Below are 14,998 nucleotides of genomic sequence, written 5' to 3'. Positions count from 1 at the left end.
ACCTAGGTATTAGTTCTCGTAGTAACAATTTGGCCACAGTGATGGCATCATTTTTCTTGGCCGGGTAAGCCTCTACCCATTTTGAAAACAGGCAAACAATGACAAGGACATATCTCATTCCTTTACAAAGGGGTAACTGAATGAAGTCTATTTGTAATCTTGTAAAAGGACCTCCTGCTTTCCCAATTTTGCCTAGGGCAACTACTGTTTTCTTCCCAGCATTGTATTGCTGACATGTCAAGCACCTCTGGCAGAGTGCCTCTGCTACTTTCCTGAATTTCGAGTTGAACCATGTCTGCTTGAAAACACGAACCATGGCATCCCTACCAATGTGTGCATCTCCATGTATTAACCTGGACATAGGAGCAAGCAAGCTGTCAGGCAACACAGGCATACCATCAGGGCAAACTATAATACCCTCCTTGTTTCTCTGTTGACAACCAAACTTTCTCCATCTTCTCTTTTCCTTCGGTCCTGCTGCACTTTGTAAATCTCTCAATTCCTCCCATGTCGGCACATTCTCAAACACCATGAGTGGGCAGCTGTTTCCATATCCCCCCAATGTTATATTGACTGACATTTGATGTCTTGCACAATGTTGGGCTAGTTGGTCAGCATATCGGTTACCTACTGTCACATTGTCATCGCCAGATTTGTGAGCAGCACACTTGACCACTGCCAATTCTTTTGGTAACTGGATTGCTTCCAGTAATTCCTGTACCACTTTTCCATTTCTGATAGGAGTACCTGAAGAAGTCAGAAACACAATTGGCCGAAGTCATGCACAACTCCATAACCATACTGACTGTCAGTGTATATGGTTACTCTTTTGTTTTTCCCAGCTTTACAGGCTCTTGCCAATGCAACCAATTCGGCTACTTGTGCAGACTTTACTCCAAATAGATAGGATGCTTCTACAGCACGTGATACTGTGACTACAGCATAGGCAGCACTTAGGCCTCCATTCTCATGTCTCAGACATGAGCCATCTACAAACAGCTCGTAATCTTCTACAGGCAGGGGTGTTTCTTTGATATCTGGGCGAGGTTTGGTACTAAACTCAGTCAGGTCAATGCTGTCATGCTCGACCTCTCCCTTCGCTTCTGCAATTAGTGAGTCTGGTAATAGGGTTGCTGGATTCAATATGTTACACGAGTAATGATTACATTTGCAGCACCTACAAGAATCCTCTCATATTTAGTCAGCCGACTAGGTGTGAGATACTGGGTTTTAGTTCTTGTCAGCAAGATTACAACTGCATGTGGAACATACACAGTTACAGGATGTCCCATAACGATGGATTCGCTCTGTTCAAGACTCATGCAAGTTGCAGCTACTGCTTTCAGACATCCGGGTAATCCAACAGCCACTGGATCTAAAGTAGCAGAGAAGTATGCTACTGGACGTCTAGTCAAACCATGCTCTTGAGTTAGGACTGACAGTGCACAATTGTCTCGTGTGTCACAAAACAGTGCAAATTCTTTAGAATAATCAGGCATTCCTAAAGCGGGGGCTGTACATAGACATTCTCGTAATTTAGTAAATGCTGTCATGCTTTCCTCATCCCATTCCACTGGGTCCTTTGCTCCTCAATGGCTTTGCTAGGACTGCAAATCCCACAATCCATTGTCTGCAGTATCCTACAACTCCAAGGAACATTCTGATCTCTTTCTGAGTATTGGGTAATTGCATGTTTCGAATTATTCTGATTCTTTCTGAAGTAACTTTCCTGATACCCTTTTCTATCTGGTGCCCCAGATATTTTACTGAATTGGTACAGAACTGTAGTTTGTCAGGTGATACTTTATGTCCTCCTTCACCTAGGTGGTTCAGTAAGGCAATGGTGTCAATAACACAGTCTTTCTGACTTTTAGACGCCACCAAGAGGTCGTCTATATATTGCACCAAAACTGATTCTCCAGGTAAAACCAGGGATTCAAGGCACTTTTTCAAAATCTGATTAAATATCGAGGGGCTTTCTGTGTTCCCCTGAGGGACGCGATTCCAGACGAACACGTGACTGTCGAATTCAAATGAGAAAAGAAATTTGCTGTCTGGATGCAATGGGATTGAAAAGAATGCGTGACACAGGTCAATAACGGTAAACCATTCAGCGTTCCAGGGAATTTGATACAGGATCACTGCTGGGTTTGGAACAATAGGACAGCAAGGAACAACAATTTTATTTACCTTTCTTAGGTCCTGCACTACCCTGTACTTCCCGCTAGGTTTCTTGATTCCAATTATGGGTGAGTTACATGGACTACTCAACACTTCTTGTATAATGTTTGCTTCTAGCAATCTTTTTATTTCACTGGCAACTCCTGCTTTCACTTCTGCACTCATTTTGTAGGGCTTAGTATTTGGGTAAACTGCATCTTCTTTTATGGCTATTTTAATTGGGTCAACATTTGCCATTAATCCTACATCTTTTCTAGTAAAGTCCCATACTTCTGGTTTCACTGTCTGTTGGAGTTCCTCAGGTAAGTCTTGTATTGTCAGTCGTTTAATTTCTGAGTCAGGTCTTATTAGCATTAATTTGTATATTCCATCTTCGTCTGGGGTTTGTATTTCGACGCCCTTTGGTGTGCAAAAGATAGTACAATTCATTTTGCACAGCAAATCACTTCCCAGTAAGTTTACCGGACTGGAATCACAAACTACAAATTTATGCATTTCTTTGAAGTTCCCTATTGTAATCTCCATGGGCTCAGTAACTGGGGTACTAATCAATTGATTAGATACACCCACCACTTGGATAGCTTCTCCCGAGAAGGGTAGGTTTGGAACGTCTGCTGTTCTTACAGTAGAACGGGTTGCACCAGTGTTCAACAGAAAGGTGACATCATTTCCTTCAACCTTTCCTTCAATGTATGGCCCTGACTGGTCTACCGGCAAGAAGGCGCCAAGTACGCACTCCTCGTCTTCCCCCCTCAGGCCCCGTCAGTATTGTTCATCACAAAGGAAGGTATCATTCAATAAAAATTGCAAAGTTGCTGCATTTCTATCCTCTTTTCCTCCCCAAATTTCTATGTCTTCACCCTGCAGTGCCTTTCCCTTAAAATTCGGTCTAGGTGCACGTGGCAACTGACTCGATTTTACCTGTTGCTGGGTCTTTCTTGGTTTTTCATTCTGCGTCTGTGGATTTAAATCAGTAGTTTGGGGGTTATTATTTTGTGCGTATGGACACTCGTCTCTCCAGTGCCCTACCCGTGACAGGGGAACTTCTTTTTGGCTTCCTCTCGACTCATTTTTACTTTGGGCTTCCCTCCACCCCCAGAACCTTGGTTTTGGGTATTACTATTCATTTTACTTAACTGCTTTTCTTGTTGCTCAGCTAATTTTACTTGTGCCCACATGACCTTTTCCTTTAAGGCCTTTCGCTTTTCAGCCATCTCGTCTTCGCAGTACTTTGCATACCGTAAAACTTCATCAATTTTCTTAGACTGCCAACAAATGTTATTGTCTTTGATCCATTGACAAATTTCAGGTCTTAAACCGTTTACAAACCTGTAAGTGTGTCATATCCTTCATCTCAATGTTATCTATGCCGCTGTACGTTTTGAACACCTGTAATAGTCTTTCATAATAGGAATGCACAGTCTCATCTCTATCCTGGGTGGTTCTATCTATTCGGGTCCAATCAGTTCCCTTTGCAGGCACTTTCCCTTTCAGATGTAACATTACTTGATGGTATTTTTTTCATTACCTCATCGGAAGGAGCTCCTGTAGTAGGGTTCCTCGGGTATTCCTCACTAGGCCAACCAATGGCAATTTTACATTCTGTCTACAAATCTACGGGTACTACGATATCGAAAAACCCATCTAAATCTTTCCACAGGCATTTTTGCACTTTTACAAACCTTTCTACCTGTCTGTACCACTCCACGGGCTTCTCTCGTAATTTCGGAAAGTCATTAGTAAAGGACACAATATCTTGTCGGGACCATGGAACGTGCACATACTTTCCACCTGGCACTTCTCGCATAGGATATAACTGTTCTGGCTTGTCATCTTCTTTTAAAACATACTCAGAAGTCATCTGTTTTGATCTAACATCCTCCTTTTTCTTTGCCCACCTGGCTTTCCACTTTTCTAATTCTCCCCATTTTTGCAACACGTTCAACAATTCTTTGATCTGTACCTTCTTTCCTGATACGTTCATATTTTCTAGATCTTTGTCTGAGAACTCTGCTCTGTAGGGTTTCTGTAATGACTTTGATTTCCCAATATCTATTCCCATACTAGCCGCAGTGTCTGTTAATTTCTCATGGAACACTCTGGTATTACGGGTAATACTCTTACAGATAAACAGCAGCTCTTCTTCAGAATAGGTATTTAGTCTGTCTAACCCCACATTTCCAGCCATCAGTTCTTCTAATTCTATTCTCAATTTGTAAATATCTAATGGTTTTGACTGGGGATTTTGTTTTTCTAATTCTCGACTCTATCTCTCAATCTCTTCAGGAGTCACTACTGTGACACTTTTAGTACCTGAAGTTGATTCCATTTGAATTTCTCCGGAAGAGAAAGGAGTGTGTCTTCTCTGCGAACCCCTTCCTGGTTCCCTGATCGGCAAATCCATTAAAGAAACCTCAGATTCACATTCACTCGTCTGATCATCTACAATTAAGGGCTCTTTTCTCGGCTGCACTACAGTTGGGGTAATGATCGGAGTCTTTGGACTCCCCTGGTTATTCCCATACAAAGGAACAACTGGTCCAATAGTTACTGGGATTGTCAAGGCTTCAGGGCTTGTATTTAACTGGGAGATTTTCTGAATTATTTCGGTTCTTTGTTTGGCTAGACCCTCTCGCTCTCTTTCTTGCAATACCCTTTCCAAGGAGTTCTCATGCAGTACTTGTGGAGTCAAAGTTGGGGCATAACTCGGGGCAGTAGGATGCGTCATACTCGGTCCTTCACCATAATTAGGTTTCGGGAACAGGCTTCCTGTGCTTAAGGATCTTGGTTCTTCCTCATAAGGAGGTCTTGGGCAGAAGTCTCTCTCACCTGTATATCTTGACTCTTCACTAAAGGGTGGTCTTAAACAAGTATCTCGAGCACCTATAGGTCTCAAACCCTCATTATAAGGAGGTGGGTTCTTCATCAATATTTCCTCCAGATAATCATCATCTGAATCCCCACTGGTCACTAAATGTTTAGTTTTCTCTGTCCTTTTCTCTCCCATAGGTTCTCCTAGTGCCATCATAGGATACAGTCCTTCTATTATCATGTTCTGTCTCCATTGTTTCATCTTTTTCTCTCTGATTTCTTGCTTCAATTTTGGATACCATTTGGTTAACCCTTTGTCCATTCGGGGCTTATCTCTCTCAAAAGCCTCTATCTCCCATTCCTATAAAGCTTCGTACTGGGTCAATCTAGGTCTGGGATGTAAGTCATTCATTCGGGTTCTCAAATTAAAAAGAATCCTGCCATTAAATGTACCTTCCAATGGAAAAGCCAAGATTCCATCTTCCTTTGTGTATTCCGCCCAATTTTCCAACCATACACACGAGTGGGACCCTTTATCAAACATCATGAAAGATGCGGGAGTATTAGGTGGCGGAATAACAACACCTTCTCTAGTTTTAATAGGTTTGTCCTTTTTGAAATAATTCTTCACTTTGTTTACAAGGGTCAATTTTCTCTTATTTCCGTACATTATGCTGGTGTTATGTCCTTTCCACTGATCCTTCTCAAACCCTAAATATCTTGGATCAGGTCTAGTCTCTGGCCTATACGTATGCCACATACGATTTTCTGCAACCGACTTTGTTTACAAAATCACTTCCAATCCAAATGCGTCTTATATTTTCGTGCAACCAATAAACTGAGCGATTTCAAATAACCTCGACCAATGGGTGCGTGGCCTTTTCGCAAGACAGGTTCTCACGCTTCGGCACTCACACCTCCTTTACAATTCCAGCTCCGCTACACACCCGCTGTTTCTACCAATACCAGCGCGGCACTGAGTGACGTCAGCGCAGCTCCGCAACTGACTCCCTCCTTCACAAGGTAACGGAAACTTAATTTCTCTCTTGAAGTGCAAGTGCTTTAGTTAATTAACAACGAAAACACATTCGCCACTGTACTCGAGTGTCTAGAACGGAAAGATACGTTTTACTGCAAGTAAACCTCTTCTGTCTACTTTTCATACACTACGGATAGATCTCTTCTGCCTACCCTTCATTCAAGCATTAGGGAACCTGCTACTTCTTTGACTCATCCACTTCTTTTCGGGATATATACTAAGTCTAAAGTTTCACTAGCGAACCCTTTTGCTATCACCCAAGCTCAGACGAACCTGCTACTCCTTCCGTGTGACCCTTACTAGGTTATATCACAATAGAAGTTTTGCCAGCGAACTCTTCGCTACCATTTATTCACACATATATTCAGAAAACCCTAATTAGTGCCTCCAGTTCTGCCTAACCTGCACCAATTTTCCTTGAGCCAATGACCTCACCACGGCGTGGATTCTCCTCACCACCCGCTATTCAATTCCCTGGGGATTCTAGACAAACATATAACAATCACTAACGTGTTTTGTTAAAACATATATCAATATAGCAGCAAGAAAAACAATTTAAAACATTTTCATAATTTTCAAAGTAAAAACATTTCACGTGATCGATCAATTTAGCAGCAATAAAATGTTCACAGTTTAGCAGCAAATAACCATTTAGCAGCATCCAACCTACCTAGCTATCTTAACTAGTCCTACCTTACTTTAACTAGTCCCTAACCATACCTCTGCTACCAGAAAAATACTGATAGAGCGCGCAGGTCACCCGACCAACAATTTTACCATATACGTATCGGGCCCATAAAACATCAATTTACTTTTCTTTATTAATCGGGTAACCTTACACTCTACTATCAGTATCCCTTGTTCCTTCCTATTTATTTTCTACTGTACCCGACTTACCAACTCATCGTTACGGGTACCTATGATCACAATGGATCAGGGAGCTAGCTGTAAAAGAAAGGCAGTCACAAAAAGAACTTGTCTATATTTGCACTCAGATAATAACCAAAGACACGAAAAGTTTTAAAACCTTTATCTAGATTTCATCAGTTTCATTAAACATTAGGTTTACAGTCAATAAACAGTCAATAACTAAGATTATAAAGAGCACGTATCCATAAAGAAAATAAATCAGGCCAACCATTTATGAATCTGAAGGAGGGTAAGAACAGGGAACATGCTAATCAGAAATTTCAGAGTTTAGACTTTAAATGAAGTGACTAAATTACGGGAAAATTTAGGAACACACTAGAAAGTTGCTATTGGAAAAATACCCCTGATATATGGGTAGGGAGAAGAACTGTAGTTTTATATTACGAGACTCTGGAATACTATACAACTATAGGGAAGGTAAAAGTGGAACACACTATAATTCCAGGAACATCGTTTCAGTCAGTTTAAATCAGAGGAGAAAGTAAAACACATCTATTTTCATAAACAGTAAGGAGAATTGTACTTAAGGAAGGGAAACATAGGAACATGCTAGAAAACAGCAACAATGTATAACCCTTTTTCATATAGTAGGTTTGCGAAAAGCATGGAAAATCAACGTATGCAAAGGTATGTCTTTATTAAAGCAAAAGACAGAAAAATAGAAAGGTGCAGAATAGAGTTTCAGCACTATATTTACCTAGTATGGTGTGAAGACCAACCCTGGCCACAGGTCAGTTAAGGACGGGAGAAACCCCAAGGAAGGACAGTCATCAGTGGGACAGCAGGTGCAGAAGGACACCCCAGGACAGGACAGGAAACCCAGATTAGGATCAGGACAGGACCACCAAGGTAAGACCAGCACCCGCAGTTCGGAAGCAACGCCTGCGCTCCACCCTCTCTGCAGCTACCAGTCAGAACCCCGATTGGGTTTTCGAATTCCCCAGCAAAGTGCTCCGTCAGCACTTAAATGTATAATGTATAATGTATATATAAACCATTTTATAGCGCGCTCCGTTACTGGGGAGTATCCTGGCGCGGGAAAGGGAAAGGCAGACAGCAGAACACCGAGAAAAAGCATCTTAGATTGCACTCTTGAATAGATGGGTTTTCAGGTGTTTTTTTAATGCAGCCACTGTTGGCATGGAGCGCAGATGGAAAGGGAGAGCGTTCCAGGCCCGAGCCACAATCACAGATATCGACTGGCCACCAAGTCTAGCACGTTTGAAGCGGGGAAGGGACAATTTAAACAGAGTAGAGGATCTCAAGGTGCGTGCAGGGGCATAGCTAGTGAATCTCTTTCTCAGATACAGGGGGCCTTGATCATGAGTTGCACGAAACGCAAGCACCAAGGATTTAAACAAAATGCGCTGTGCAACAGGAAGCCAGTGGAGCGTGCGCATCTCAGGTCTCTCAACAAGACGTCTATGGAAATTTCGGACAGAGTGCTCCTCAGCCCTGTGTATCAATCACCTATTGAGTGCGTTGGGTCAGTGACAGGTCAGCTATTCGGACAAGTCGGACAATTTCTCTAGCTAAACCTAGGCTAGTTATACTGTTTTCAGGTCAGTGTACCACCCCCCAAATGTTGCAAGTGTAAGAATCCCCAATTTCGATTGGTCCTCAAGTAGGATAGGTTAACACACCAATCACATTTCATTTCTACAAGCCTGCATTTACATGATCTGGGACCGCCTATTGAATTTGGGGTTCCCATGACCTAACTTTCTGCATTACAATAGTACATCTATGAATTATGATACATTGAAAGCAATTCAGCTTCTTCTGCTAGGCGAAGGTGCATCTTCCCAGGCACATCTTGGCTGTGACTTCGGGTTGGCAAGTTTTCAATGCCACCGGCAGAAGACTGTCATGCGCAGAAAGGCTGTTCAATATGGAATCACGAGTGCTCCTCAGACCCCCAAGAACGCGGTACATGAAAAGTAAGCGAAAACAATTTAGAAATACGGAAAAAATGAATACACTGTATACCATGAATAGCTACTCTATACCCCTTACTTTATAATAACTATATCATTATGGTTAGTGCAAACAAACAATAACACAAAAGCAGCAGCGCAAGCTTCAGCATGTGAGGACACAAAGCGGCCATCTTAATGCTAGTGCGCAAGCGCAAAGATTCCCACCAGAACTGCAAGTACATCACGTCACGTGAGTGTGACTAACGAATGTGCAGAAGAAAACCCGCCAAGCAGCGGCCATTTTTAGTGACAAGCGTTATTAAGTTTTTAGTAAACACATAGGCAAGCATCGCTAGGACACCCCAAATGTCAAAATAAAGGGAAGTTAGTAAGACAAAACATGTTGGGTTATTCTATTATAGTTATTCGAGGTTCATGAATTCAAGCAAGTCGCGTAACGTGCGAATCCTTGCTCCATCAGGTGCACCTAGTGCCTGCGACAGGAAACAGCCCAGAAATCAACATGGATACTTCACATTTTTCCACTCAAAACTGACTTTTTTTGTTGAAAAATAGATGTCTGTAGATTTTGGGCCTTGCTCAACCAGCACCTAGGGAAACCTGGCAAACTTCCACATTTCCGTAAACTAGACACTTGGGGGAATCCAGGGTGGGGTAACTTGCATTGCTCTCACCAGGTGTTTAAACCTAGAATTCCTTGGAAACCTCAAACTTTGACTAAAAAAACACATTTTCCTCACATTTCTCTGATGAAAAGGTCTGGAATCTGTGGGGAGCCACAAACTTTCTCCCACTCCGCATTCCCCAAAGTCTCCCGATACAAAATGGCACCTCACTTGTGTAGGTAGGCCTAGTGGCCCTGACAGGATACAGACTGAAAGGCAACATGGATGCATCACATTTTCCCACTCAAAACGGACCCTTTTTTGCAAAGTGGTTTGCTGTGGATTTTAGGCCCTAACTCAGCTGGCACCTTCGGTAATCTAGCAAACTTATACATTATGTAAAACTAGGCACCTAGGGGAATTCAGGGTGAGTGGCTTGCAAGGCTCTCACCGGGTTTCTTTTATCCAGAATCCATTGCAAACCTCAAATTTCGACTAAAAACACATTTTCCTCACATTTCTGTGATGGAAAATTCTGGAATCTGTAAGAAACCACAGACTTACTTCCACCCAGCATTCCCCCAAGTGTACTAATGAAAATGATACCTCACTTGTGTTGATAGCCCGCAACAGGAAACTGCCTAAAACGCAACATGGATACAACACATTTTCCTTCTCAAAACTGATACTTTTTGTGAAAAGTGGGTACCTATTGATTTTGGGACCTAGCTAGGCCGGCACCTAGGGAAACCTAGCATACTTGCACATATTTGAAAACTAGACACCTGGGGGAATCCAGGGTGGTGTAACTTGTATGTCTTTGTAAATGTTTTTAAACTACACAACCAAGGAAGTCCAGGGGTGCGTGACTTGCATTGCTCTTACCAGGTAACTTTGCCCATAAACCTTTGCAAACCTCAAAATTGTCAAGGGCACCCATTGACCTTGATTTGATCTATTATTGTTGCGGGCACTAGGCCCATCCACAGAAGTGGGACAGCATTTTTATTGGCACAAGTGGGTTCATGCAGGGTAGTAGGATTTGTGTGAATTCTTGTGGATAGCTGAAGTTTCTATAAAAGAAATAGAAGGAAAATAGATGATTTCAGACAGAGTTTGAGGTTTGCAGGGCATTGTGGGGAAGGACACCTCATGGAATACATGCAAGGCACACCACCCTGGAGCCCCCTGGTTCTCTGGTTTTTAAAAATGTCTGTGGTTCATAGGTTTGCATTGGTGGCGCCGCAGCACAGCCCCAAATACAACAGCTACTGCACTGCTTATCTCTCAACGTAGCGCATTTGGACATTTTGTGTCGTGGCCTCTTCGCCCACCTACACAAGTGAGTTACCTTTCTGATTGGGAGATGTGTGGGAACCCATGGTGGTATGAAATGTGAGGCTTCCCACAGATTCCAGAACAGTGCGTCACAGAAATGTGAGGGAATATGTGTTTCTTACCAAAGTTTGACATGTGCAAAGGCTTCTGTGTAAGAGAGCCATGCAATTCACACCCCCGTGGACACCCATGGTTGTTTTAAAAAAAAAATGTGTAGGTTTGCCTAGTTGCCTGCTGAGCTTGGGTCCAAAATCCACAGCTACCCACATTGCAAAAAATGGTGCGTTTTCAATGCATACGTGTGATTTGCCTATGTTTTGTTTTTAGCATTTTCGTATCTTGGGCGCGAGGATCACCCAGAAAAATTGGGCTCAGTTTTTATGTGGAGACACGTGGGAACTCTGGTTGTTTGTCAATTTGTGGATCTCAACATACTGCAGAAATTTCCAACATTAAATGTAAATAAATGAGTAAAACTTAGCCAAGTAGGCACTTTTAAGTTTTGTACAGCATTATAGGAAAGGAAACTGTATCAATGCAAGTTACACCATGCGGGACACCCCGGATGTTCAGATTGTAAAACAAACCCAGAGGAGTTCTTAGTAAGGGCCAGATTTACATTTTGGCTGACCGAGAAGACGTCGTCGCCCTGGCAGAGGGCTTAACACACAGCTTTCCAAACTGTGTGGCGCGACGCGTTACTGTGGCGCGACCCACACGTAGGTGTTTGTTGCGCGATGCGGTGCGATGACGTCTGCCGGCCGGCCGATATTAGGGGAATGCGACTCGAGCTCCCTCACTCAGTAATCGCGACGTGCACATGACGTCCATCACGGAAGGCGGAGCAGCTGCAGAGCGGAGCTTCGTGGACGTGGACAGGAGCACCAGTGAGTATTGACACCCCCCCCCCAGGAGTGCGCGGCCTTGCTGGGACACCGTGATATCGGAGCCACCTCTACCCCACCATCTCAGGCGTCCAAGCCATTCATTTAAACGGCATCATGGGATTTCTGGTTTTCACCTGTGGTCCTTGGCTCTTTCGTGGGGACTGTCTCGGGGCATGGCCTCGCCGGGTTCCTGCGGGGTGAGGGCTGAGCATGCACTGTCTGATCTCAATGCCGGACGCCCCCGCATAGCCGCTCAGGTTTCTTGCTCGCCCAGTGTCATTTCCGTGAGCCGTGTCTGAGGGAAGCAGGGGGCAGAGTGCGAACCTCTCTCAGCCGTGTGCCCTCCGCATCTTCAGGACCGCATCCTAGGGCTGCGAAAGGCTAAGCAGCCTCTCACTTTCGCCCTGCGCCCCTGTGAATTAGTGTGATCCTCTGCAACCAGAGGTCTCCGACTGCTTCCAGGTGGTCGTAAATACAAGACAACAGCCCCACTTCGAGTGACCCCTCTCGGATCTCGGCACGCCCACCCTGGTGATGTGAGCCATCCAGGCCTGGACAGGCTTGTATTTGGCATGCTTTTGGCATGCCAGCAGTGTGTCTGCACTGCAGCCTCCATTAGGTAGGTTCTGGGAGGGAGTGAAGCACAGGGTGTGGAGAGGAGAGGTTAAAAAGCAGGGGGCAGAGGAGTAAGAGGCATAAAAAGGAGCGGGGGAAAAGGGTAGTGTTAGAACTGTCTATTTCTGGTAGGCTAAGGCTGACGCCAAAGCCAGGCAGAAACCACAATTCTAGTCAGGGCAAGGAAGTCAGACGCCAAGATAACCCCTGCTCACCCCCTTGGTAGCTTGGAACGAGCAGCAAGGCTAAACTCGGAGGCGATGTGTAAAGCATTTGCGCCAGCACACAACAGCAACAACATCCTAGGCACACCACAAAAGGAACTCCACCCAAGGTTATATTAAAATAACTTTTGTATTGTCAAAACATATCAGATAGAAATCACACATTGTTAGACGGGGACCTGGAGGGTCGGCCGAGCACAAGAGGAGAGGCCTCCGGTGAGGGCCGTCTCCAGCGATCGTACAGACAAGTAACTTCCCCCCCCCACAGATGGACACCACATGAAGATCAGAGTAACACCTTTTATAGGCAGTTCTTGAAGTAAGGTAGTACGATACAAGGAGATCAGGACACGATGATCTTCTCAATTCTAGTCTCTAGTAGGGAAAGGGGGTAGCGGGACAGTCTTGGTACCTACGGGTACTGAGGTGAAACGGCGGTAGCTCACAATCCTCGAGCTCGGCGGTCGGACGGGTCGGACCGCGGCAGCGCCAGCAGGTCCCGAAGAGATCGTAGGTGGCAACGGGCCGCGGCAGCGCCAGCAGGTCCCAACGAGGATGGAAGTTACAACGGGCCGCGGCAGCGCCAGCAGGCAGGACGATAGTTCACAAGGCAGGGCTGCGGCAGCGCCAGCAGTCCGTCAAGGATGAGTTCTTCTCGGTGTCTCTCGACTCCAGGACACAACTGCCTTCCTGCTCTGGGGCTCCTCGGTTACAGGTCTGGCGCCCTTTGATGTCCGGACCCTCGCACTGGGAGGTCGGGAGGTCCGGGATGAGGGAGTCCAGACACCCAGCAGGGGGGTGGAGCCAGCACCCGGGGAGGCTGGGGGCGATCGGCACCTGGCGGGGGAGAGCCATCGACACTTCTTTCTCCCATTAGCCTGCCAAGTGGTCCGTTCACCTCCTGGATGGATGGTGGTGCCGGGATGGCGTGGCCTGGCCGGGCCCAGGGTTGGGGTCGAGCTGAGGCCACGCGGCCGCGTGGTGCAGTGTCCAAGATGGCGGCTGGGCCGGGCAATGGGGCTGACGGGGGCCCGGGCCCGTGACACAGAGATATAAGGGAGCAGGCGTCCCGGAGGGGACGGGTTGCGGGTTGCTTCTGCGGGTAGCCCCCGGAGAGCCGGTGTCTGGGCCCTGTCATGCGGGGAGGGAGCGAGCCCTTCGTGGGGCCTGTCCAACATGCGTCCCCCCCAGCTGAAGGCGGGGAGAGTCACCCATCCTCTTGGGGACTCTCCTCGTCGAGGCGGAAAAAGCGGGACAGGCCATCCGCGTTGGCGTGGTCTTGGCCAGGGCGATGCTCCACAGTGAAGTCCATCCCCTGCAGGGAGATGGACCATCGCAATAGTTTGGGGTTCTCCCCCCGCATTTGCATTAGCCATTGCAGGGGCCGATGATCTGTTTGTACCCGGAAGTGGGTTCCGAAGAGGTAAGGCCGGAGCTTCTTGAGGGCCCATACTACTGCGAAGGCCTCTCGCTCAATGGTGCTCCAGCGCTGTTCTCGGGGCAGGAGGCGTCTGCTGATGAAGGCCACTGGTTGGTCGACTCCCTCGGGGTTCAGTTGGGAGAGGACGGCCCCGATGCCATGGTCTGAGGCATCAGTCTGGACGATGAACTCACGGCTGTAGTCGGGGGCCTGGAGCACAGGAGCGGTGCACATGGCGGCCTTCAGCCTCTCGAAGGCCGCTTGACAGTCGGGAGTCCAGTTGACTGTTTTTGGGTTGGTCTTGGATGTGAGTTCCGTGAGGGGCCCCACAATGCTGCCATAGTCCTTTACGAACCGCCGATAGTATCCGGTGAGCCCCAAGAAGGCTCGGACCTCGGTTTGGGTTACGGGGGGGCGCCAGGACTGGATGGCAGCGATCTTGAGCTGGAGGGGGGCCACCAGACCGCTCCCCACTTGGTGTCCGAGGTAGGTCACGGACCCCTGGCCGATTTGGCACTTGCTGGCCTTGATTGTGAGGCCGGCCCGTTGGAGGGCCTGCAGGACCCCTTGGAGGTGGCGGAGGTGGTCTGACCAGTGGCGGCTATACACCGCGATGTCGTCCAGGTATGCGGCGCTGAACTCTTCGAGGCCCGCCAATACCTGGTTCACAAGTCGTTGAAACGTGGCTGGAGCGTTTTTCATGCCGAATGGCATCACTCTGAAATGGTAGTGTCCATCCGGGGTGGAGAAAGCGGATCGTTCTTGTGCCCTGGGGGTGAGGCCGATCTGCCAGTAGCCCGCCGTCAGGTCGAAGATGCTTAGGTAGCGGGCCGCCCCCATGCGGTCAACTAGTTCGTCGGCTCGGGGGATGGGGTGAGCGTCGGTTCGGGTGACAGCGTTCAGACCCCGATAGTCGACGCAGAACCGGAGCTCGGGTGTGGTGCCCGGGGCCGCAGCTTTGGGGACCAGTACAACCGGGCTGGCCCAGGGGCTGTCCGAGGGTTCGAT

This window comes from Lissotriton helveticus, chromosome 9 (assembly GCF_964261635.1).
Source record: "Lissotriton helveticus chromosome 9, aLisHel1.1, whole genome shotgun sequence".
NCBI classification, from domain to species: domain Eukaryota; kingdom Metazoa; phylum Chordata; class Amphibia; order Caudata; family Salamandridae; genus Lissotriton; species Lissotriton helveticus.
The sequence above is the reverse complement of the archived record's forward strand: the minus strand, read 5'-3'. Positions refer to the sequence as shown.